Genomic DNA, 25,332 nt, shown 5'->3' with positions numbered 1-25,332 from the left:
AGTTATTTCCATGTTTATAGAGATAGCAGTGTAGATATTTCCATTGATATACAGATAGCTGTTTAGATATTTGCATGTTCATACAGATAGCGGTCTAGATATTTCCATGTTCATACAGATAGCGGTGTAGATATTTCCATGTTCATACAGATAGCGGTGTAGATATTTACATGTTCATACAGATAGCGGTGTAGATATTTCCATGTTCATACAGATGGTCGTGTAGATATTTCCATGCTCATAAAAATGGCGGTGGAGATATTTCCATGTTCATAGAGATGTCGGTGTAGATATTTCCATGTTTATACAGATAGCAGTGTAGTTATTTCCATGTTTATAGAGACAGCAGTGTAGATATTTCCATTGATATACAGATAGCTGTTTAGATATTTGCATGTTCATACAGTTAGCCGTCTAGACATTTCCATGTTCATACAGATAGCAGTGTAGACATTTCCATGTTCATACAGATAGCGGTGTAGATATTTCCATGTTCATACAGATAGCGGTGTAGATATTGCCATGTTCATAGAGATGACGGTGTAGATATTTACATGTTCATACAGATGGCGGTGTAGATATTTCCATGTTCATACAGATAGCGGTGTAGACATTTCCATGTTTACAAAGATAGCGGTGTGGATATTTCCATGTTTTTGCAGACAGAAGTGTAGATATTTCCAGGTTTATACAGATAGCGGTGCGGATATTTCCATGTTTATACAGATAGTTGGGCATATATTTCCATGTTTATACAGATAGCGGTGTTGATATTTCCATCTTAATACAGATGGCGGTGTAGATATGTCCATGTTTGTACAGATGGTGGTGTAGATATTTCCATGTTCATTCAGATAGCGGTGTAGATATTTCCATGTTCATACAGATAGCGGTGTAGATATTTCCATGTTCATCCAGATGCCGGTGCACATATATCCATGTTCATACAGATGGCGATGAAGATATTTCCATGTCCATACAGATGGTGGTGTAGATATTTCCATATTCATACAAATGGCGATGTAGATATTTCCATGTTCATAGAGATGGCGGTGTAGATATTTCCATGTTCATACAAATGGCGTTGTAGATATTTCCATGTTCATAGAGATGGCGGTGTAGATATTTCCATGTTTATACAGATAGCAGTGTAGTTATTTCCATGTTTATAGAGATAGCAGTGTAGATATTTCCATTGATATACAGATAGCTGTTTAGATATTTGCATGTTCATACAGATAGCGGTCTAGATATTTCCATGTTCATACAGATAGCGGTGTAGATATTTCCATGTTCATACAGATAGTGGTGTAGATATTTCCATGTTCATAGAGATAGCGGTGTAGATATTTCCATGTTCATACAGATGGCGGTGTAGATATTTCCATGTGCATACAAATGGCGGGGTAGATATTTCCATGTTCATAGAGATGTCGGTGTAGATATTTCCATGTTTATACAGATAGCAGTGTAGTTATTTCCATGTTTATAGAGATAGCAGTGTAGATATTTCCATTGATATACAGATAGCTGTTTAGATATTTGCATGTTTATAAAGTTAGCCGTCTATATATTTCCATGTTCATACAGATAGCGGTGTAGACATTTCCATGTTCATACAGATAGCGGTGTAGATATTTCCATGTTCATACAGATAGCGGTGTAGATATTGCCATGTTCATACAGATGACGGTGTAGATATTTACATGTTCATACAGATGGCGGTGTAGATATTTCCATGTTCATACAGATAGCGGTGTAGACATTTCCATGTTTACACAGATAGCGGTGTGGATATTTCCATGTTTTTGCAGACAGATGTGTAGTTATTTCCATGTTTATACAGATAGCGGTGCGGATATTTCCATGTTTATACAGATAGTTGGGCAGATATTTCCATGTTTATACAGATAGCGGTGTTGATATTTCCATCTTAATACAGATGGCGGTGTAGATATGTCCATGTTTGTACAGATGGCGGTGTAGATATTTCCATGTTCATACAGATGGCGGTGTAGATATTTCGAAGTTTATAGAGATAGCGCTGTAGTTATTTCCATATTTATAGTGAAATCTGTGTAGTTATTTCCATGTATATTCAGATAGCTGGGTAGATATTTCCATGTTCAAGCAGATAGCGGTGTAGATATTTCCATGTTATTCCAGATGCCGGTGCACATATATCCATGTTCATACAGATGGCGGTGAAGATATTTCCATGTTCATACAGATGGTGGTGTAGATATTTCCATGTTCATACAAATGGCGATGTAGATATTTCCATGTTCATAGAGATGGCGGTGTAGTTATTTCCATGTTCATACAAATGGCGGTGTAGATATTTCCATCTTCATAGAGATGGCGGTGTAGATATTTCCATGTTTATACAGATAGCAGTGGAGTTATTTCCATGTTTATAGAGATATCAGTGTAGATATTTCCATTGATATACAGAGAGCTCTTTAGATATTTGCATGTTCATACAGATAGCGCTCTAGATATTTCCATGTTCATACAGATAGCGGTGTAGACATTTCCATGTTTACACAGATAGCGGTGTGGATATTTCCATGTTTTTGCAGACAGAAGTGTAGATATTTCCATGTTTATACAGATAGCGGTGCGGATATTTCCATGTTTATACAGATATTTGGGCAGATTTTTCCATGTTTTTACAGATAGCGGTGTTGATATTTCCATCTTAATACAGATGGCGGTGTAGATATGTCCATGTTTGTACAGATGGCGTTGTAGATATTTCCATGTTCATACAGATGGCGGTGTAGATATTTCGAAGTTTATAGACATAGCGCTGTAGTTATTTCCATATTTATAGAGAAATCTGTGTAGATATTTCCATGTATATTCAGATAGCTGTGTAGATATTTCCATGTTCATGCAGATACCGGTGTAGATAATTCCATGTTCATCCAGATGCCGGTGCACATATATCCATGTTCATACAGATGGCGATGAAGATATTTCCATGTCCATACAGATGGTGGTGTAGATATTTCCATGTTCATACAAATGGCGATGTAGATATTTCCATGTTCATAGAGATGGCGGTGTAGATATTTCCATGTTCATACAAATGGCGGTGTAGATATTTCCATGTTCATAGAGATGGCGGTGTAGATATTTCCATGTTTATACAGATAGCAGTGTAGTTATTTCCATGTTTATAGAGATAGCAGTGTAGATATTTCCATTGATATACAGATAGCTGTGTAGATATTTGCATGTTCATACAGATAGCGGTGTGGATATTTCCATGTTCATACACATAGCGGTGTAGATATTTCCATGTTCATACAGATAGCGGTGTAGATATTTCCATGTTCATACAGATAGCGGTGTAGATATTTCCATATTCATACAGATGGCGGTGTAGATATTTCCATGTTCATACAGTTAGCGGTGTAGATATTTCCATGTTCATACAGAAGGCGGTGTAGATATTTACATGTTCATACAGATGGCGGTGTAGATATTTCCATGTTCGTACGGATGGCAGTGTAGATATTTCCATGTTCATACAGGTGGCGGTGTAGATATTTCCATGTTGATACAGATAGCGGTGAAGATATTTCCATGTTTATACAGATAGCGGTGTAGATATTTCCATGTTTATACAGATAGCAGTGTAGATTTTTCCATGTTTATAGAGATAGTCGTGTAGATAATTTCAATTTTATACAGAGAGCAGTGTAGATATTTCCAAGTTCATAAAGATAGCGGTGCAGATATTTCCTCGTTTATAGAGATGGCGGTGTAGTTATTTCCATGTTCATACAGATGGCGCTGTAGATATTTCCATGTTTATGGGGATGGCGGTGTAGATATTTTCATGTTTACACAGATGGCGGTGTAGATATTTCCATGTTTACACAGATGGCGGTGTAGATATTTCCATGTTTACACAGATAGCGTTGTAGACATTTCCATGTTTACACAGATAGCGGTGTGGATATTTCCAGGTTTTTGCAGATGGAAGTGTAGATATTTCCATGTTTATACAGATAGCGGTGCGGATATTTCCATGTTTATACAGATAGTTGGGCAGATATTTCCATGTTTATACAGATAGCGGTGTAGATATTTCCATCTTAATACAGATGGCGGTGTAGATATGTCCATGTTTGTACCGATGGTGGTGTAGATATTTCCATGTTCATACAGATGGCGGTGTCGATATTTCGCAGTTTATAGAGATAGCGCTATAGTTATTTCCATATTTATAGAGAAATCTGTGTAGATATTTCCATGTATATTCAGATAGCTGTGTAGATATTTCCATGTTCATGCAGATAGCGGTGTAGATATTTCCATGTTCATCCAGATGCCGGTGCACATATATCCATGTTTATACAGATGGCGGTGAAGATATTTCCATGTTCATACAGATGGCGGTGTAGATATTTCCATGTTCATACAAATGGCGGTGTAGATGTTTACATGTTCATAGAGATGGCGGTGTAGATATTTCCATGTTTATACAGACAGCAGTGTAGTTATTTCCATGTTTATAGAGATAGCAGTGTAGATATTTCCATTGATATACAGATAGCTGTTTAGATATTTGCAAGTTCATACAGTTAGACGTCTAGATATTTCCATGTTCATACAGATAGCGGTGTAGATATTTCCATGTTCATACAGATAGCGGTGTAGATATTTCCATGTTCGTACAGATGACGGTGTAGATATTTACATGTTCATACAGATGGCGGTGTAGATATTTCCATGTTCATACAGATAGCGGTGTAGACATTTCCATGTTTACACAGATAGCGGTGTGGATATTTCCATGTTTTTGCAGACAGAAGTGTAGATATTTCCATGTTTATACAGATAGCGGTGCGGATATTTCCATGTTTATACATATATTTGGGCAGATATTTCCATGTTTTTACAGATAGCGGTGTTGATATTGCCATCTTAATACAGATGGCGGTGTAGATATGTCCATGTTTGTACAGATGGCGTTGTAGATATTTCCATGTTCATACAGATGGCGGTGTAGATATTTCGAAGTTTATAGAGATAGCGCTGTAGTTATTTCCATATTTATAGAGAAATCTGTGTAGATATTTCCATGTATATTCAGATAGCTGTGTAGATATTTCCATGTTCATGCAGATAGCGGTGTAGATATTTCCATGTTCATCCAGATGCCGGTGCACGTATATCCATGTTCATACAGATGCCGATGAAGATATTTCCATGTCCATACAGATGGTGGTGTAGATATTTCCATGTTCATACAAATGGCGATGTAGATATTTCCATGTTCATAGAGATGGCGGTGTAGATATTTCCATGTTCATACAAACGGCGGTGTAGATATTTCCATGTTCATAGAGATGGCGGTGTAGATATTTCCATGTTTATACAGATAGCAGTGTAGTTATTTCCATGTTTATAGAGATAGCAGTGTAGATATTTCCAATGATATACAGATAGCTGTTTAGATATTTGCATGTTCATACAGATAGCGGTCTAGATATTTCCATGTTCATACAGATAGCGGTGTAGATATTTCCATGTTCATACAGATAGCGGTGTAGATATTTCCATGTTCATACAGATAGCGGTGTAGATATTTCCATGTTCATACAGATGGCGGTGTAGATATTTCCATGTTCATACACATGGTCGTGTAGATATTTCCATGTTCATAGAGATGTCGGTGTAGATATTTTCATGTTTATACAGATAGCAGTGTAGTTATTTCCATGTTTATAGAGATAGCAGTGTAGATATTTCCATTGATATACAGATAGCTGTTTAGATATTTGCATGTTCATACAGTTAGCCGTCTAGATATTTCCATGTTCATACAGATAGCGGTGTAGACATTTCCATGTTCATACAGATAGCGGTGTAGATATTTCCATGTTCATACAGATAGCGGTGTAGATATTGCCATGTTCATAGAGATGACGGTGTAGATATTTACATGTTCATACAGATGGCGGTGTAGATATTTCCATGTTCATACAGATAGCGGTGTAGACATTTCCATGTTTTCACAGATAGCGGTGTGGATATTTCCATGTTTTTGCAGACAGAAGTGTAGATATTTCCATGTTTATACAGATAGCGGTGCGGATATTTCCATGTTTATACAGATAGTTGGGCAGATATTTCCATGTTTATACAGATAGCGGTGTTGATATTTCCATCTTAATACAGATGGCGGTGTAGATATGTCCATGTTTGTACAGATGGCGGTGTAGATACTTCTATGTTCATACAGATAGCGGTGTAGATATTTCCATGTTCATACAGTTAGCGGTGTATATATTTCCATGTTCATACAGATAGCAGTGTAGATATTTCCATGTTTATAGAGATAGTGGTGTAGATAATTTCAATTTTATACAGAGAGCAGTGTAGATAATTCCAAGTTCATAAAGATAGCGGTGTAGATATTTCCTCGTTTATAGAGATGGCGGTGTAGATATTTCCATGTTCATACAGATGGCAGTGTAGATATTTCGAAGTTTGTAGAGATAGCGCTGTAGTTATTTCCATATTTATAGAGAAATCTGGGTAGGTATTTCCATGCATATTCAGATAGCTGTTTAGATATTTCCATGTTCATGCAGATAGCGGTGTAGATATTTCCATGTTCATCCAGATGCCAGTGCACATATATCCATGTTCATACAGATGGCGGTGAGGATATTTCCATGTTCATACAGATTGTGGTGTAGATATTTCCATGTTCATACAAATGGCGATTTAGATATTTCCATGTTCATAGAGATGGCGGTGTAGATATTTCCATGTTCATACAAATGGCGGTGCAGATCTTTCCATGTTCATTGAGATGGCGGTGTAGATATTTCCATGTTTATACAGATAGCAGTGTAGTTATTTCCATGTTTACAGAGATAGCAGTGTAGATATTTCCATTGATATACAGATAGCTGTTTAGATATTTGCATGTTCATACAGATAGCCGTGTAGATATTTCCATGTTCATACAGATAGCGGTGTAGATATTTCCATGTTCATACAGATAGCGGTATAGATATTTCCATGTTCATACAGATAGCGGTGTACATATTTCCATGTTCATACAGATGGCGGTGTAGATATTTCCATGTTCATACAAATGGCGGTGTAGATATTTCCATGTTCATAGAGATGGCGGTGTAGATATTTCCATGTTTATACAGATAGCAGTGTAGTTATTTCCATGTTTATAGAGATAGCAGTGTAGATATTTCCATTGATATACAGATAGCTGTTTAGATATTTGCATGTTCATACAGTTAGCCGTCTAGATATTTCCATGTTCATACAGATAGCGGTGTAGATATTTCCATGTTCATACAGATAGCGGTGTAGATATTTCCATGTTCATACAGATAGTGGTGTAGATATTTCCATGTTCATACAGTTAGCCGTCTAGATATTTCCATGTTCATACAGATAGCGGTGTAGATATTTCCATGTTAATACAGATGACGGTGTAGATATTTACATGTTCATACAGATGGCAGTGTAGATATTTCCATGTTCATACAGATAGCGGTGTAGACATTTCCATGTTTACACAGATAGCGGTGTGGATATTTCCATGTTTTTGCAGACAGAACTGTAGATATTTCCATGTTTATACAGATAGCGGTGCGGATATTTCCATGTTTATACAGATAGTTGGGCAGATTTTTCCATGTTTTTACAGATAGCGGTGTTGATATTTCCATCTTAATACAGATGGCGGTGTAGATATGTCCATGTTTGTACAGATGGCGTTGTAGATATTTCCATGTTCATCCAGATGCCGGTGCACATATATCCATGTTCATACAGATGGCGATGAAGATATTTCCATGTCCATACAGATGGTGGTGTAGATATTTCCATGTTCATACAAATGGCGATGTAGATATTTCCATGTTCATAGAGATGGCGGTGTAGATATTTCCATGTTCATACAAATGGCGGTGTAGATATTTCCATGTTCATAGAGATGGCGGTGTAGATATTTCCATGTTTATACAGATAGCAGTGTAGTTATTTCCATGTTTATAGAGATAGCAGTGTAGATATTTCCATTGATATACAGATAGCTGTGTAGATATTTGCATGTTCATACAGATAGCGGTGTGGATATTTCCATGTTCATACACATAGCGGTGTAGATATTTCCATGTTCATACAGATAGCGGTGTAGATATTTCCATGTTCATACAGATAGCGGTGTAGATATTTCCATATTCATACAGATGGCGGTGTAGATATTTCCATGTTCATACAGTTAGCGGTGTAGATATTTCCATGTTCATACAGAAGGCGGTGTAGATATTTACATGTTCATACAGATGGCGGTGTAGATATTTCCATGTTCGTACGGATGGCAGTGTAGATATTTCCATGTTCATACAGGTGGCGGTGTAGATATTTCCATGTTGATACAGATAGCGGTGAAGATATTTCCATGTTTATACAGATAGCGGTGTAGATATTTCCATGTTTATACAGATAGCAGTGTAGATTTTTCCATGTTTATAGAGATAGTGGTGTAGATAATTTCAATTTTATACAGAGAGCAGTGTAGATATTTCCAAGTTCATAAAGATAGCGGTGTAGATATTTCCTCGTTTATAGAGATGGCGGTGTAGTTATTTCCATGTTCATACAGATGGCGCTGTAGATATTTCCATGTTTATGGGGATGGCGGTGTAGATATTTTCATGTTTACACAGATGGCGGTGTAGATATTTCCATGTTTACACAGATGGCGGTGTAGATATTTCCATGTTTACACAGATAGCGTTGTAGACATTTCCATGTTTACACAGATAGCGGTGTGGATATTTCCAGGTTTTTGCAGATGGAAGTGTAGATATTTCCATGTTTATACAGATAGCGGTGCGGATATTTCCATGTTTATACAGATAGTTGGGCAGATATTTCCATGTTTATACAGATAGCGGTGTAGATATTTCCATCTTAATACAGATGGCGGTGTAGATATGTCCATGTTTGTACCGATGGTGGTGTAGATATTTCCATGTTCATACAGATGGCGGTGTCGATATTTCGCAGTTTATAGAGATAGCGCTATAGTTATTTCCATATTTATAGAGAAATCTGTGTAGATATTTCCATGTATATTCAGATAGCTGTGTAGATATTTCCATGTTCATGCAGATAGCGGTGTAGATATTTCCATGTTCATCCAGATGCCGGTGCACATATATCCATGTTTATACAGATGGCGGTGAAGATATTTCCATGTTCATACAGATGGCGGTGTAGATATTTCCATGTTCATACAAATGGCGGTGTAGATGTTTACATGTTCATAGAGATGGCGGTGTAGATATTTCCATGTTTATACAGACAGCAGTGTAGTTATTTCCATGTTTATAGAGATAGCAGTGTAGATATTTCCATTGATATACAGATAGCTGTTTAGATATTTGCAAGTTCATACAGTTAGACGTCTAGATATTTCCATGTTCATACAGATAGCGGTGTAGATATTTCCATGTTCATACAGATAGCGGTGTAGATATTTCCATGTTCGTACAGATGACGGTGTAGATATTTACATGTTCATACAGATGGCGGTGTAGATATTTCCATGTTCATACAGATAGCGGTGTAGACATTTCCATGTTTACACAGATAGCGGTGTGGATATTTCCATGTTTTTGCAGACAGAAGTGTAGATATTTCCATGTTTATACAGATAGCGGTGCGGATATTTCCATGTTTATACATATATTTGGGCAGATATTTCCATGTTTTTACAGATAGCGGTGTTGATATTGCCATCTTAATACAGATGGCGGTGTAGATATGTCCATGTTTGTACAGATGGCGTTGTAGATATTTCCATGTTCATACAGATGGCGGTGTAGATATTTCGAAGTTTATAGAGATAGCGCTGTAGTTATTTCCATATTTATAGAGAAATCTGTGTAGATATTTCCATGTATATTCAGATAGCTGTGTAGATATTTCCATGTTCATGCAGATAGCGGTGTAGATATTTCCATGTTCATCCAGATGCCGGTGCACGTATATCCATGTTCATACAGATGCCGATGAAGATATTTCCATGTCCATACAGATGGTGGTGTAGATATTTCCATGTTCATACAAATGGCGATGTAGATATTTCCATGTTCATAGAGATGGCGGTGTAGATATTTCCATGTTCATACAAACGGCGGTGTAGATATTTCCATGTTCATAGAGATGGCGGTGTAGATATTTCCATGTTTATACAGATAGCAGTGTAGTTATTTCCATGTTTATAGAGATAGCAGTGTAGCTATTTCCAATGATATACAGATAGCTGTTTAGATATTTGCATGTTCATACAGATAGCGGTCTAGATATTTCCATGTTCATACAGATAGCGGTGTAGATATTTCCATGTTCATACAGATAGCGGTGTAGATATTTCCATGTTCATACAGATAGCGGTGTAGATATTTCCATGTTCATACAGATGGCGGTGTAGATATTTCCATGTTCATACACATGGTCGTGTAGATATTTCCATGTTCATAGAGATGTCGGTGTAGATATTTTCATGTTTATACAGATAGCAGTGTAGTTATTTCCATGTTTATAGAGATAGCAGTGTAGATATTTCCATTGATATACAGATAGCTGTTTAGATATTTGCATGTTCATACAGTTAGCCGTCTAGATATTTCCATGTTCATACAGATAGCGGTGTAGACATTTCCATGTTCATACAGATAGCGGTGTAGATATTTCCATGTTCATACAGATAGCGGTGTAGATATTGCCATGTTCATAGAGATGACGGTGTAGATATTTACATGTTCATACAGATGGCGGTGTAGATATTTCCATGTTCATACAGATAGCGGTGTAGACATTTCCATGTTTTCACAGATAGCGGTGTGGATATTTCCATGTTTTTGCAGACAGAAGTGTAGATATTTCCATGTTTATACAGATAGCGGTGCGGATATTTCCATGTTTATACAGATAGTTGGGCAGATATTTCCATGTTTATACAGATAGCGGTGTTGATATTTCCATCTTAATACAGATGGCGGTGTAGATATGTCCATGTTTGTACAGATGGCGGTGTAGATACTTCTATGTTCATACAGATAGCGGTGTAGATATTTCCATGTTCATACAGTTAGCGGTGTATATATTTCCATGTTCATACAGATAGCAGTGTAGATATTTCCATGTTTATAGAGATAGTGGTGTAGATAATTTCAATTTTATACAGAGAGCAGTGTAGATAATTCCAAGTTCATAAAGATAGCGGTGTAGATATTTCCTCGTTTATAGAGATGGCGGTGTAGATATTTCCATATTCATACAGATGGCAGTGTAGATATTTCGAAGTTTGTAGAGATAGCGCTGTAGTTATTTCCATATTTATAGAGAAATCTGGGTAGGTATTTCCATGCATATTCAGATAGCTGTTTAGATATTTCCATGTTCATGCAGATAGCGGTGTAGATATTTCCATGTTCATCCAGATGCCAGTGCACATATATCCATGTTCATACAGATGGCGGTGAGGATATTTCCATGTTCATACAGATTGTGGTGTAGATATTTCCATGTTCATACAAATGGCGATTTAGATATTTCCATGTTCATAGAGATGGCGGTGTAGATATTTCCATGTTCATACAAATGGCGGTGTAGATCTTTCCATGTTCATTGAGATGGCGGTGTAGATATTTCCATGTTTATACAGATAGCAGTGTAGTTATTTCCATGTTTACAGAGATAGCAGTGTAGATATTTCCATTGATATACAGATAGCTGTTTAGATATTTGCATGTTCATACAGATAGCCGTGTAGATATTTCCATGTTCATACAGATAGCGGTGTAGATATTTCCATGTTCATACAGATAGCGGTATAGATATTTCCATGTTCATACAGATAGCGGTGTACATATTTCCATGTTCATACAGATGGCGGTGTAGATATTTCCATGTTCATACAAATGGCGGTGTAGATATTTCCATGTTCATAGAGATGGCGGTGTAGATATTTCCATGTTTATACAGATAGCAGTGTAGTTATTTCCATGTTTATAGAGATAGCAGTGTAGATATTTCCATTGATATACAGATAGCTGTTTAGATATTTGCATGTTCATACAGTTAGCCGTCTAGATATTTCCATGTTCATACAGATAGCGGTGTAGATATTTCCATGTTCATACAGATAGCGGTGTAGATATTTCCATGTTCATACAGATAGTGGTGTAGATATTTCCATGTTCATACAGTTAGCCGTCTAGATATTTCCATGTTCATACAGATAGCGGTGTAGATATTTCCATGTTAATACAGATGACGGTGTAGATATTTACATGTTCATACAGATGGCAGTGTAGATATTTCCATGTTCATACAGATAGCGGTGTAGACATTTCCATGTTTACACAGATAGCGGTGTGGATATTTCCATGTTTTTGCAGACAGAACTGTAGATATTTCCATGTTTATACAGATAGCGGTGCGGATATTTCCATGTTTATACAGATAGTTGGGCAGATTTTTCCATGTTTTTACAGATAGCGGTGTTGATATTTCCATCTTAATACAGATGGCGGTGTAGATATGTCCATGTTTGTACAGATGGCGTTGTAGATATTTCCATGTTCATACAGATGGCGGTGTAGATATTTCGAAGTTTATAGAGATAGCGCTGTAGTTATTTCCATATTTATAGAGAAATCTGTGTAGATATTTCCATGTATATTCAGATAGCTGTGTAGATATTTCCATGTTCATGCAGATAGCGGTGTAGATATTTCCATGTTCATCCAGATGCCGGTGCACATATATCCATGTTCATACAGATGGCGATGAAGATATTTCCATGTCCATACAGATGGTGGTGTAGATATTTCCATGTTCATACAAATGGCGATGTAGATATTTCCATGTTCATAGAGATGGCGGTGTAGATATTTCCATGTTCATACAAATGGCGGTGTAGATATTTCCATGTTCATAGAGATGGCGGTGTAGATATTTCCATGTTTATACAGATAGCAGTGTAGGTATTTCCATGTTTATATAGATAGCAGTGTAGATATTTCCATTGATATACAGATAGCTGTTTAGATATTTGCATGTTCATACAGATAGCTGTGTAGATATTTCCATGTTCATACAGATAGCGGTGTAGATATTTCCATGTTCATACAGATAGCTGTGTAGATATTTCCATGTTCATAGAGATAGCGGTGTAGATATTTACATGTTCATACAGATGGCGGTGTAGATATTTCCATGTTCATAGAAATGGCGGTGTAGATATTTCCATGTTCATAGAGATGTCGGTGTAGATATTTCCATGTTTATACAGATAGCAGTGTAGTTATTTCCATGTTTATAGAGATAGCAGTGTAGATATTTCCATTGATATACAGATAGCTGTTTAGATATTTGCATGTTCATACAGTTAGCCGTCTAGATATTTCCATGTTCATACAGATAGCGGTGTAGACATTTCCATGTTCATACAGATAGCGGTGTAGATATTTCCATGTTCATACAGATAGCGGTGTAGATATTGCCATGTTCATACAGATGACGGTGTAGATATTTACATGTTCATACAGATGGCGGTGTAGATATTTCCATGTTCATACAGATAGCGGTGTAGACATTTCCATGTTTACACAGATAGCGGTGTGGATATTTCCATGTTTTTGCAGACAGATGTGTAGTTATTTCCATGTTTATACAGATAGCGGTGCGGATATTTCCATGTTTATACAGATAGTTGGGCAGATATTTCCATGTTTATACAGATAGCGGTGTTGATATTTCCATCTTAATACAGATGGCGGTGTAGATATGTCCATGTTTGTACAGATGGCGGTGTAGATATTTCCATGTTCATACAGATGGCTGTGTAGATATTTCGAAGTTTATAGAGATAGCGCTGTAGTTATTTCCATATTTATAGTGAAATCTGTGTAGTTATTTCCATGTATATTCAGATAGCTGGGTAGATATTTCCATGTTCAAGCAGATAGCGGTGTAGATATTTCCATGTTATTCCAGATGCCGGTGCACATATATCCATGTTCATACAGATGGCGGTGAAGATATTTCCATGTTCATACAGATGGTGGTGTAGATATTTCCATGTTCATACAAATGGCGATGTAGATATTTCCATGTTCATAGAGATGGCGGTGTAGTTATTTCCATGTTCATACAAATGGCGGTGTAGATATTTCCATGTTCATAGAGATGGCGGTGTAGATATTTCCATGTTTATACAGATAGCAGTGGAGTTATTTCCATGTTTATAGAGATATCAGTGTAGATATTTCCATTGATATACAGATAGCTGTTTAGATATTTGCATGTTCATACAGATAGCGCTCTAGATATTTCCATGTTCATACAGATAGCGGTGTAGATATTTCCATGTTCATACAGATAGTGGTGTACATATTTCCATGTTCATACAGATAGCGGTGTAGATATTTCCATGTTGATACTGATAGCGGTGTAGATATTTCCATGTTCATACAGTTAGCGGTGTAGATATTTCCATGTTCATAAGATGGCAGTGTAGATATTTACATGTTCATACAGATGGTGGTGTAGATATTTCCATGTTCATACAGAGGGCGGTGTATATATTTCCATGTTCATACAGATAGCGGTGTAGATATTTCCATGTTCATACAGATAGCAGTGTAGATATTTTCATGTTTATACCAATAGCGGTGTAGATATTTCCATGTTCATACAGTTAGCGGTGTAGATATTTCCATGTTCATACAGATGGCGGTGTAGATATTTCGAAGTTTATAGCGATAGCTCTGTAGATATTTCCATACTTATAGAGAAATCTGTGTAGATATTTCCATGTATATTCAGATAGCTGTGTAGATATTTCCATGTTCATGCAGATAGCGGAGTAGATATTTCCATATTCATCCAGATGCCGGTGTACATATATCCATGTTCATTCAGATGGCGATGAAGGTATTTCCATGTTCATACAGATGGCGGTGTACATATTTCCATGTTTATGCAGATAGCGGTATAGATATTTAAATGTTTATACCGATGGTGGTGTAGATATTTCAATGTTTATTGAGATGGCGGTCTAGATATTTCCATGTTTATAGAGATAGAGGTGTAGTTATATCCAAGTTTATAGAGACAGCATTGTAGATATTTCCATGTTTATACAGATAGCGGTGAAGATATTTCCATGTTTATACAGATAGCGGTGTAGATATTTCCATGTTTATACAGATAACATTGTAGATATTTCCATGTTTATAGAGATAGTGGTGAAGATAATTTCAATTTTATACAGATAGCAGTGTAGTTATTTCCAAGTTTATACAGATAGTGGTGTAGATATTTCCATGTTCATACAGATAGCGGTGTAGATATTTCCATGTTCATACCAATAGCGGTGTAGACATTTCCGTGTTCATACAGTTAGCGGTGTAGTTATTTCCATGTTTATGGAGATGGCGGTGTAGATATTTTCATGTTTACACAGATGGCAGTGTAGATATTTCCATGTTTAGACAGATAGTGTTGTAGAAATTTCCATGTTTACACAGATAGCGGTGTGGATATTTCCATGTTTATGCAGATAGCGGTGTAGATATTTCCATGTTTATAAAGATAGCGGTGCGGATATTTCCATGTTTATACAGATAGTTGGGCAGATATTTCCATGTTTATACAGATAGCGGTGTAGATATTTCCATCTTAATACAGATGGCGGTGTAGGTATGTCCTTGTTCGTACAGATGGCGGTGTAGATATTTCCATGTTCATACTGATGGCGGTGTAGATATTTCAAAGTTTATGGAGACAGCGCTCTAGTTATTTCCATATTTATAGAGAAATCTGTGTAGATGTTTCCATGCATATGCAGACAGCTGTGTAGATATTTCCATGTTCATGCAGATAGCGGTGTAGATATTTCCATGTTCATCCAGATGCCGGTGTAGATATATCCATGTTCATACAGATGGCGGTGAAGATATTTCCATGTTCAAACAGATGGCGGTGTAGATATTTCTATATTCATACAAATGGCGGTGTAAATATTTCCAAGTTCATAGAGATGGCGGTGTAGATGTTTCCATGTTCATACAAATGGCGGTATAGTTATTTCCATGTTCATAGAGAGGGCGTTGTAGATATTTCCATGTTTATACAGATAGCAGTGTAGATATTTCCATGTTTATAGAGATAGCGGTGTAGATAATTTCAATTTTATACAGACAGCTGGGTAGATATTTCCATGTTCATACAGATAGCGGTGTAGATATTTCCATCTTCATACTAATAGTGGGGTAGATATTTCTATGTTCATACAGATAGCGGTGTAGATATTTCCATGTTCATACAGATAGTGGTGTAGATATTTCCATGTTCATACCAATAGCGGTGTGGATACTTCCATGTCCATACAGTTAGCGGTGTAGATATTTCCATGTTCATACAGATGGCGGTGTAGATATTTACATGTTCATACAGATGGCGGTGTAGATATTTCCATGTTCATACGGATGGCATTGTAGATATTTCCATGTTCATACAGGTGATGGTGTAGATATTTACATGTTTATACAGATAACAGTGTAGTTATTTCCATGTTTATAGAGATTGCAGTGTAGATATTTCCATTGATATACAGATAGCTTTGTAGATATTTGCATGTTCATACAGATAGCGGTGTAGATATTTCCATGTTCATACAGATAGCGGTGTAGATATTTCCATGTTCATACAGATTGCGGTGTAGATATTTCCATGTTCATACAGATAGCGGTGTAGATATTTCCATGTTCATACAATTAGCAGTGTAGATATTTCCATGTTCATATAGATGGCGGTGTAGATATTTACATGTTCATACAGATGGCAGTGTAGATATTTCCATCTTCGTACGAATGGCAGTGTAGATATTTCCATGTTCATACAGGTGGCGTTGTAGATATTTCCATGTTTATACAGATAGCAGTGTAGTTATTTCCATTTTTACAGAGATAGCAGAATAGATATTACTATTGATATACAGATAGCTGTGTAGATATTTGCATGTTCCTACAGATAGCGGTGTAGATATTTCCATGTTCGTACAGATAGCTGTGTAGATATTTCCATGTCCATACAGATATCGGTGTAGATATTTCCATGTTCATACAGTTAGTGGTGTAGATATTTCCATGTTCATACAGATGGCGGTGTAGATATTTACATGTTCATACAGATGGCGGTGTAGCTATTTCCATGTTCGTACAGATAGTGGTGTAGATATTTCCATTTTCATGCAGATAGCGGTGTAGATATTTCCATGTTTATACAGATAACAGTGTAGATATTTCCATGTTTACAGAGATAGTGCTGTAGATAATTTCAATTTTATACAGATAGCAGTGTAGATATTTCCAAGTTCATACAGACAGTAGTGTAGATATTTCCACGTTTATAGAGATGGCGGTGTAGATATTTCCATGTTGATACAGATGGCGGTGTAGATATTTCTATGTCTATAGAGATGGCGGTGTAGATATTTTCATGTATACACAGATGGCGGTGTAGATATTTCCATGTTTACAGACATAGCGGTGTAGACATTTCCATGTTTACACAAATAGCGGTGTGGATATTTCCATGTTTATGCAGATAGCGGTGTAGATATTTCCATGTTTATACAGATAGCGGTGCGGATATTTCCATGTTTATACAGATAGTTGGGCAGATATTTCCATCTTTATACAGATAGCGGTGTAGATATTTCCATCTTAATACAGATGGCATTGTTGATAAGTCCATGTTTGTACAGATGGCGGTGTAGATATGTCCATGTTTGTACAGATGGCGGGGAAGTTATTGCCATGTTCATACAGATGGCGGTGTAGATATTTCCATGTTCATACAAATGGCGATGTAGATATTTCCATGTTCATACAGATGACGGTGTAGATATTTACATGTTCATACAGATGGCGGTGTAGATATTTGCATGTTCATACAGATAGCGGTGTAGACATTTCCATGTTTACACAGATAGCGGTGTGGATATTTCCATGTTTTTGCAGACAGAAGTGTAGATATTTCCATGTTTATACAGATAGCGGTGCGGATATTTCCATGTTTATACAGATAGTTGGGCAGATATTTCCATGTTTTTACAGATAGCGGTGTTGATATTTCCATCTTAATACAGATAGCGGTGTAGATATGTCCATGTTTGTACAGATGGCGTTGTAGATATTTCCATGTTCATACAGATGGCGGTGTAGATATTTCGAAGTTTATAGAGATAGCGCTGTAGTTATTTCCATATTTATAGAGAAATCTGTGTAGATATTTCCATGTATATTCAGATAGCTGTGTAGATATTTCCATGTTCATGCAGATAGCGGTGTAGATATTTCCATGTTAATCCAGATGCCGGTGCACATATATCCATGTTCATACAGATGGCGATGGAGATATTTCCATGTCCATACAGATGGTGGTGTAGATATTTCCATGTTCATACAAATGGCGATGTAGGTATTTCCATGTTCATAGAGATGGCGGTGTAGATATTTCCATGTTCATACAAATGGCGGTGTAGATATTTCCATATTCATAGAGATGGCGGTGTAGATATTTCCATGTTTATACAGATAGCAGTGTAGTTATTTCCATGTTTATAGAGATAGCAGTGTAGATATTTCCATTGATATACAGATAGCTGTTTAGATATTTGCATGTTCATACAGATAGCGGTCTAGATATTTCCATGTTCATACAGATAGCGGTGTAGATATTTCCATGTTCATACAGATAGCGGTGTAGATATTTACATGTTCATACAGATAGCGGTGTAGATATTTCCATGTTCATACAGATGGTCGTGTAGATATTTCCATGCTCATAAAAATGGCGGTGGAGATATTTCCATGTTCATAGAGATGTCGGTGTAGATATTTCCATGTTTATACAGATAGCAGTGTAGTTATTTCCATGTTTATAGAGACAGCAGTGTAGATATTGATATACAGATAGCTGTTTAGATATTTGCATGTTCATACAGTTAGCCGTCTAGATATTTCCATGTTCATACAGATAGCGGTGTAGACATTTCCATGTTCATACAGATAGCGGTGTAGATATTTCCATGTTCATACAGATAGCGGTGTAGATATTGCCATGTTCATAGAGATGACGGTGTAGATATTTACATGTTCATACAGATGGCGGTGTAGATATTTCCATGTTCATACAGATAGCGGTGTAGACATTTCCATGTTTACAAAGATAGCGGTGTGGATATTTCCATGTTTTTGCAGACAGAAGTGTAGATATTTCCATGTTTATACAGATAGCGGTGCGGATATTTCCATGTTTATACAGATAGTTGGGCAGATATTTCCATGTTTATACAGATAGCGGTGTTGATATTTCCATCTTAATACAGATGGCGGTGTAGATATGTCCATGTTTGTACAGATGGTGGTGTAGATATTTCCATGTTCATTCAGATAGCGGTGTAGATATTTCCATGTTCATACAGTTAGCGGTGTATATATTTCCATGTTCATACAGATAGCAGTGTAGATATTTCCATGTTTATAGAGATAGTGGTGTAGATAATTTCAATTTTATACAGAGAGCAGTGTAGATAATTCCAAGTTCATAAAGATAGCGGTGTAGATATTTCCTCGTTTATAGAGATGGCGGTGTAGATATTTCCATGTTCATACAGATGGCGGTGTAGATATTTCGAAGTTTGTAGAGATAGCACTGTAGATATTTCCTTATTTATAGAGAAATCTGTGTAGATATTTCCATGTATATTCAGATAGCTGTGTAGGTATTTCCATGTTCATGCAGATAGCGGTGTAGATATTTCCATGTTCATCCAGATGCCGGTGCACATATATCCATGTTCATACAGATGGCGGTGTAGATATTTCCATGTTCATACAGATTGTGGTGTAGATATTTCCATGTTCATACAAATGGCGATGTAGATATTTCCATGTTCATAGAGATGGCGGTGTAGATATTTCCATGTTCATACAAACGGCGGTGTAGATATTTCCATGTTCATAGAGATGGCGGTGTAGATATTTCCATGTTTATACAGATAGCAGTGTAGTTATTTCCATGTTTATAGAGATAGCAGTGTAGATATTTCCAATGATATACAGATAGCTGTTTAGATATTTGCATGTTCATACAGATAGCGGTCTAGATATTTCCATGTTCATACAGATAGCGGTGTAGATATTTCCATGTTCATACAGATAGCGGTGTAGATATTTCCATGTTCATACAGATAGCGGTGTAGATATTTCCATGTTCATACAGATGGCGGTGTAGATATTTCCATGTTCATACACATGGTCGTGTAGATATTTCCATGTTCATAGAGATGTCGGTGTAGATATTTTCATGTTTATACAGATAGCAGTGTAGTTATTTCCATGTTTATAGAGATAGCAGTGTAGATATTTCCATTGATATACAGATAGCTGTTTAGATATTTGCATGTTCATACAGTTAGCCGTCTAGATATTTCCATGTTCATACAGATAGCGGTGTAGACATTTCCATGTTCATACAGATAGCGGTGTAGATATTTCCATGTTCATACAGATAGCGGTGTAGATATTGCCATGTTCATAGAGATGACGGTGTAGATATTTACATGTTCATACAGATGGCGGTGTAGATATTTCCATGTTCATACAGATAGCGGTGTAGACATTTCCATGTTTTCACAGATAGCGGTGTGGATATTTCCATGTTTTTGCAGACAGAAGTGTAGATATTTCCATGTTTATACAGATAGCGGTGCGGATATTTCCATGTTTATACAGATAGTTGGGCAGATATTTCCATGTTTATACAGATAGCGGTGTTGATATTTCCATCTTAATACAGATGGCGGTGTAGATATGTCCATGTTTGTACAGATGGCGGTGTAGATACTTCTATGTTCATACAGATAGCGGTGTAGATATTTCCATGTTCATACAGTTAGCGGTGTATATATTTCCATGTTCATACAGATAGCAGTGTAGATATTTCCATGTTTATAGAGATAGTGGTGTAGATAATTTCAATTTTATACAGAGAGCAGTGTAGATAATTCCAAGTTCATAAAGATAGCGGTGTAGATATTTCCTCGTTTATAGAGATGGCGGTGTAGATATTTCCATGTTCATACAGATGGCAGTGTAGATATTTCGAAGTTTGTAGAGATAGCGCTGTAGTTATTTCCATATTTATAGAGAAATCTGGGTAGGTATTTCCATGCATATTCAGATAGCTGTTTAGATATTTCCATGTTCATGCAGATAGCGGTGTAGATATTTCCATGTTCATCCAGATGCCAGTGCACATATATCCATGTTCATACAGATGGCGGTGAGGATATTTCCATGTTCATACAGATTGTGGTGTAGATATTTCCATGTTCATACAAATGGCGATTTAGATATTTCCATGTTCATAGAGATGGCGGTGTAGATATTTCCATGTTCATACAAATGGCGGTGCAGATCTTTCCATGTTCATTGAGATGGCGGTGTAGATATTTCCATGTTTATACAGATAGCAGTGTAGTTATTTCCATGTTTACAGAGATAGCAGTGTAGATATTTCCATTGATATACAGATAGCTGTTTAGATATTTGCATGTTCATACAGATAGCCGTGTAGATATTTCCATGTTCATACAGATAGCGGTGTAGATATTTCCATGTTCATACAGATAGCGGTATAGATATTTCCATGTTCATACAGATAGCGGTGTACATATTTCCATGTTCATACAGATGGCGGTGTAGATATTTCCATGTTCATACAAATGGCGGTGTAGATATTTCCATGTTCATAGAGATGGCGGTGTAGATATTTCCATGTTTATACAGATAGCAGTGTAGTTATTTCCATGTTTATAGAGATAGCAGTGTAGATATTTCCATTGATATACAGATAGCTGTTTAGATATTTGCATGTTCATACAGTTAGCCGTCTAGATATTTCCATGTTCATACAGATAGCGGTGTAGATATTTCCATGTTCATACAGATAGCGGTGTAGATATTTCCATGTTCATACAGATAGTGGTGTAGATATTTCCATGTTCATACAGTTAGCCGTCTAGATATTTCCATGTTCATACAGATAGCGGTGTAGATATTTCCATGTTAATACAGATGACGGTGTAGATATTTACATGTTCATACAGATGGCAGTGTAGATATTTCCATGTTCATACAGATAGCGGTGTAGACATTTCCATGTTTACACAGATAGCGGTGTGGATATTTCCATGTTTTTGCAGACAGAACTGTAGATATTTCCATGTTTATACAGATAGCGGTGCGGATATTTCCATGTTTATACAGATAGTTGGGCAGATTTTTCCATGTTTTTACAGATAGCGGTGTTGATATTTCCATCTTAATACAGATGGCGGTGTAGATATGTCCATGTTTGTACAGATGGCGTTGTAGATATTTCCATGTTCATCCAGATGCCGGTGCACATATATCCATGTTCATACAGATGGCGATGAAGATATTTCCATGTCCATACAGATGGTGGTGTAGATATTTCCATGTTCATACAAATGGCGATGTAGATATTTCCATGTTCATAGAGATGGCGGTGTAGATATTTCCATGTTCATACAAATGGCGGTGTAGATATTTCCATGTTCATAGAGATGGCGGTGTAGATATTTCCATGTTTATACAGATAGCAGTGTAGTTATTTCCATGTTTATAGAGATAGCAGTGTAGATATTTCCATTGATATACAGATAGCTGTGTAGATATTTGCATGTTCATACAGATAGCGGTGTGGATATTTCCATGTTCATACACATAGCGGTGTAGATATTTCCATGTTCATACAGATAGCGGTGTAGATATTTCCATGTTCATACAGATAGCGGTGTAGATATTTCCATATTCATACAGATGGCGGTGTAGATATTTCCATGTTCATACAGTTAGCGGTGTAGATATTTCCATGTTCATACAGAAGGCGGTGTAGATATTTACATGTTCATACAGATGGCGGTGTAGATATTTCCATGTTCGTACGGATGGCAGTGTAGATATTTCCATGTTCATACAGGTGGCGGTGTAGATATTTCCATGTTGATACAGATAGCGGTGAAGATATTTCCATGTTTATACAGATAGCGGTGTAGATATTTCCATGTTTATACAGATAGCAGTGTAGATTTTTCCATGTTTATAGAGATAGTGGTGTAGATAATTTCAATTTTATACAGAGAGCAGTGTAGATATTTCCAAGTTCATAAAGATAGCGGTGTAGATATTTCCTCGTTTATAGAGATGGCGGTGTAGTTATTTCCATGTTCATACAGATGGCGCTGTAGATATTTCCATGTTTATGGGGATGGCGGTGTAGATATTTTCATGTTTACACAGATGGCGGTGTAGATATTTCCATGTTTACACAGATGGCGGTGTAGATATTTCCATGTTTACACAGATAGCGTTGTAGACATTTCCATGTTTACACAGATAGCGGTGTGGATATTTCCAGGTTTTTGCAGATGGAAGTGTAGATATTTCCATGTTTATACAGATAGCGGTGCGGATATTTCCATGTTTATACAGATAGTTGGGCAGATATTTCCATGTTTATACAGATAGCGGTGTAGATATTTCCATCTTAATACAGATGGCGGTGTAGATATGTCCATGTTTGTACCGATGGTGGTGTAGATATTTCCATGTTCATACAGATGGCGGTGTCGATATTTCGCAGTTTATAGAGATAGCGCTATAGTTATTTCCATATTTATAGAGAAATCTGTGTAGATATTTCCATGTATATTCAGATAGCTGTGTAGATATTTCCATGTTCATGCAGATAGCGGTGTAGATATTTCCATGTTCATCCAGATGCCGGTGCACATATATCCATGTTTATACAGATGGCGGTGAAGATATTTCCATGTTCATACAGATGGCGGTGTAGATATTTCCATGTTCATACAAATGGCGGTGTAGATGTTTACATGTTCATAGAGATGGCGGTGTAGATATTTCCATGTTTATACAGACAGCAGTGTAGTTATTTCCATGTTTATAGAGATAGCAGTGTAGATATTTCCATTGATATACAGATAGCTGTTTAGATATTTGCAAGTTCATACAGTTAGACGTCTAGATATTTCCATGTTCATACAGATAGCGGTGTAGATATTTCCATGTTCATACAGATAGCGGTGTAGATATTTCCATGTTCGTACAGATGACGGTGTAGATATTTACATGTTCATACAGATGGCGGTGTAGATATTTCCATGTTCATACAGATAGCGGTGTAGACATTTCCATGTTTACACAGATAGCGGTGTGGATATTTCCATGTTTTTGCAGACAGAAGTGTAGATATTTCCATGTTTATACAGATAGCGGTGCGGATATTTCCATGTTTATACATATATTTGGGCAGATATTTCCATGTTTTTACAGATAGCGGTGTTGATATTGCCATCTTAATACAGATGGCGGTGTAGATATGTCCATGTTTGTACAGATGGCGTTGTAGATATTTCCATGTTCATACAGATGGCGGTGTAGATATTTCGAAGTTTATAGAGATAGCGCTGTAGTTATTTCCATATTTATAGAGAAATCTGTGTAGATATTTCCATGTATATTCAGATAGCTGTGTAGATATTTCCATGTTCATGCAGATAGCGGTGTAGATATTTCCATGTTCATCCAGATGCCGGTGCACGTATATCCATGTTCATACAGATGCCGATGAAGATATTTCCATGTCCATACAGATGGTGGTGTAGATATTTCCATGTTCATACAAATGGCGATGTAGATATTTCCATGTTCATAGAGATGGCGGTGTAGATATTTCCATGTTCATACAAACGGCGGTGTAGATATTTCCATGTTCAAAGAGATGGCGGTGTAGATATTTCCATGTTTATACAGATAGCAGTGTAGTTATTTCCATGTTTATAGAGATAGCAGTGTAGCTATTTCCAATGATATACAGATAGCTGTTTAGATATTTGCATGTTCATACAGATAGCGGTCTAGATATTTCCATGTTCATACAGATAGCGGTGTAGATATTTCCATGTTCATACAGATAGCGGTGTAGATATTTCCATGTTCATACAGATAGCGGTGTAGATATTTCCATGTTCATACAGATGGCGGTGTAGATATTTCCATGTTCATACACATGGTCGTGTAGATATTTCCATGTTCATAGAGATGTCGGTGTAGATATTTTCATGTTTATACAGATAGC

The sequence above is a fragment of the Gorilla gorilla genome, chromosome 5 (assembly GCF_029281585.2).
Source record: "Gorilla gorilla gorilla isolate KB3781 chromosome 5, NHGRI_mGorGor1-v2.1_pri, whole genome shotgun sequence".
NCBI classification, from domain to species: Eukaryota; Metazoa; Chordata; class Mammalia; order Primates; family Hominidae; genus Gorilla; species Gorilla gorilla.
Note: the sequence above shows the minus strand (reverse complement) of the source record.